The following is a 3940-nucleotide window of genomic DNA, read 5'->3' on the forward strand; positions in this document are numbered from 1 at the left end:
TCTCTCTCTCTCTCTCTCTCTCTCTCTCTCTATCTTTTTTCCAGTCCGACTTTGTCGATCTACGTTTTCATCTATCGTTCACAAACGCGCGCGCGCGCGCGTTTGCGGGGTGAAAAAACGGTCGAACTGGCGACGGTAACGACGCTAGCGATGCTCGGCGTCAACGTTGTTGAAATGCGGGACTGCGAAACGCTAGGCAGTGAAACGAAGAGACACCCTCTCTCGCGCTTTCCTCTCCTCGTATCTTCATCTCACGTCATCTTCTCTTCGTACGTACGTATATCCGTTATCCACCCCGCGCCTCTATTCCCACCCCTTTCGCACCCTGCGCCTCGTTGCACACGCTGGTTCACTCGGAGAGGGGAAAACGCCGATGTAGGGCGCACCCTTCTTCCATTCTTGCGACAGGGTGGCCGAAAACATTCGAACGACGATATGCGAGACAATGTCGGGGCCAGTTTTTTACTTAAGGATAGGAAACTAGACTCGTGTACTTTTATAGCGATACGTGACGGCCTCCATCGCCAATTAAACAATCCATATGAAAAATGTTTAGATATATAAGATTTCTAGGTAATAGAATTTTTATATTTGTTAGCACAATTAGCACAAAATGTGGAAACTATAGAAGAAGAAAACATCGAAATCTCCACTAAGGGTAAATTGTTTCCAAATTCGATGAAAAAGACGATTTTTCTGTTATCGCTCGAATAGTTTGCAACACCCTGTATACCGGGTGTACACACAGAATACTACGGTTCAAGTCTGTACCACCCCTTTCACCCCGCGGCAACGACGCGCGTACGTTCACCAACGTCCTGACATCTACCTTCTCTCTCTCTCTCTCTCTCTCCCCCTCCCTCCCTCTCTCTCCTCTCTCTCTTTCTCTCGTTACCACTCACCCTCTTCTCTCCACTACGGCTACTCTCTCTGTAACAAACCCCCACTTTCATTCCCCGGCGACGGTCGGCTCGTGCGCCCTCCGTGGCGAGTCGAATCGGGAGCGTTTCCACCCCTACCAGCAGCAACGAGCAACCCCACCCTGGTTGAGCGAGGGAGAGAAACCTTCTACCCCTAAACGGGGTATGACGGAGGGGGATTGCGCGCATATCGTAGTCGTCGCTATACTCGCCATTCCATCGCCCTTCATCCCTCGTCCTCGCTGTGAAGCGCCTCGGCGCTTCGCGTCTCTTTATCCTTGGGAACTTCCACCCCTCACTTCCCACCCTCACACCGATCTCACCCCCGAATCCCGCACTCTCGACATATCGAATGCTACGTCACAGCGGAGAGATATACAGCTATTTCGCAAAGTGGTTAAATGCACTGCCAGATTACGGGACGGAGGGCGGTTCTGGCGCCCGGCACCGGCCCGACTACGATATCGGCTATCGGCTGCATCGTAGAATTCCACTATAGAATTCCGTCGTCCGCACGGTCAACGATTAAGGAGACCCCAAGGTCCTGTATTCCGGTCGCATATTTGCCGCTAAACGCTCATTCACTCCCCCTCCTCCGCCCCTTTTCTGCCGGTCCTCGTCCGTCGCTGACGCGATCCTCTTGTCGGACAAATAAGCGGCAATTCCTTGGACGTCGATTAATTCTAAACGGTAATTCAATCGTCTCCCAATGGCCTCTCTTGTAGATGGAACGTTTGAAAAGGAGTCGAGGAAGACCGTCGAACAGTGGTCAAGGAGATAGACTGTCCAATTTTGGCGTGAGAGAAATGAGGATATTTTAATTAATAAATTTGTAAAAAAAAGTACAATAATAAACATTTATTACTATTTACCGTAATTGAAAATATGCTGCCATGTTTCTCTCTCCGTACCGGTTCGTCGAGTTAACGAATATCGCGAGGACCACCCTCAGAGCTCAACTCCCGATGACCATACTTTGTGCTAAATATGGCGGTAGATAGAGGCGAGAATATATACGGGCCGAATTATTTTTCGTTTCTTTATTTTGTCGTCTCCTTCCAGCGTCTTTGTATCTCTTTTCCGTCGCTATCGTCGCATTGTCATCGCCTATATATTCGGATCAAGGTGTGTGTGCGCGCGTATGTGTGTGTGTGTGTGTGTGTGTGGCATACGGACTCCCTCGACCGTACGAATCTCTCTGTCTCTCTCCGCTCTTTTCTCCCCGTTTCCAGAGTCTCGACCCTGCAAACGACTCGTGGAAAAATAATTCAGAAAATGAGAGAGCCACGACCGTGGAAAGATGGGATTCGGGTGGAAGCGTGAGGGAAAGGGAAACGGCTGGATTTGGCTACGCAGCGAGAAGAATGACACGTTGGCCGTGGCGGACGAGGTGGAGGAGCGACTCGTAGTCATGTATAAATTCTCCCTAGAGGACCTCTTAGACCTAATTGGCCGTCCAAATCGATATCTACCCGTCCGTTGTCGGCAAAATTGCGACGCTAGGTATGTCTCTCTCTCACAGTCACACACACACACACACACACACACACACACACACACACATCACATACGCGCGCGCGCACACACTTTCTCGCTCTCCTTCACAAGAAAGAAAGAAAAAGGACAATTCAAAATGATGAGAAAATAAATCTTACGGGATTGGTCTAGAAAAGAATCGTTGCGCTTTCTTTTGTCGTCTCATTTAGCGCTTTATGAAAATAAATATACTTACGTGCTGGCGCGGGTTTCTGTTGATTTAAAATATAGCGATTCAAATTGATGTAAGTAATTTAAAGTGTTGTAGCTAAAAGTACCGGTAAGACGAGTACGCAAGGATGAAGATGTATCTCCGCAAATTCAATCTGCGTGTCACAGAAATCAACGCAAGAAGACAAATTCTGACTATATTCTTCAATATAAAATCTACTAATTTCGCACTAGATATCGGCGAATAGTTCTTGGAGGCTTCATTTCTCTTATCTTAATTAAATTTCAAAATATCAATGTAAAATTAAAATATCAATATATTCTGTAGTGTGAAGCAAGAGAAAAATAAAATTTCAGAAATCTTTACCAAAATTGCGCGCTTCCATGCAGGAATCGACGAGCTCCATCGATACATTAACGTGGCGCATAAGTTTGGGATGATTTTAGTATATTGAATTAGATGTGAGGGGTCAGATAGGGGAAATTATGTAGAAATGAGTGTGTAGATAGCGTAAATAAAGATAAAACAAAACATCAACAGAATAGATTTAGAGTAGAAAAGTACATAAATAATAGAGATTATAGTCATAAGGAACACACGGGTAGTATAAGCAAGGTAATATAAGCAAGCTTAAATTGGTATGGTAATGCAGAAGAACTTACCGATAAAAGAAATGTATAATAGGTCGTAGTAGAAGACAGAAATATACACACAAAGACTGGAGGAAGAAGAAAAGGATATAAGAAATGGAGGGAAAAGATTTGGTCATTGGATGAGATAAAGAAGTAAAATAAAGAAGTTACGGAAAAAGAATGACATAAGGACTTTTTTGCGATATAAGCTAAAGAAGACATGTAGGAAATGAAGAAAAACACAGAGGAATCACTTCATGGAATTAGTAAGAAATATAAGATGGAGTAATGGAACTAACAAGATATGGGAAAAAATTAGGAGAAAAGTGGATAAAGAAGATAAAAAGAGCAATGAAGAGATCGGACAGGAAAAGGAAAGATAAAGGGATAGATCTATATAGCTGAGGGGAAGGACAGAGTTTAAAGTATTGTGTATGAGGACACGATATGGGGTAGCCAAGTAAAATAGAAAAACTGTAATTAGACATGATAAATGGGACATGAAAATGGATAGGTTATGTAATAGGGAATAAGGTTTAGATAAGGTAAAGATTGAGTGAAAATGAAGAAGATTGTGAAAAGAGATACAAAGACATTTTTAAATAACGAGGGTGATGTAAAATCAATTAGAGAGAGACAATATAAATATAGGGATACTAGATAGATAAAAATAGATAAGT

Source organism: Odontomachus brunneus, unplaced genomic scaffold, assembly GCF_010583005.1.
Source record: "Odontomachus brunneus isolate Ranch 3 - 2012 unplaced genomic scaffold, Obru_v1 Obru_scaffold_007, whole genome shotgun sequence".
NCBI lineage: Eukaryota > Metazoa > Arthropoda > Insecta > Hymenoptera > Formicidae > Odontomachus > Odontomachus brunneus.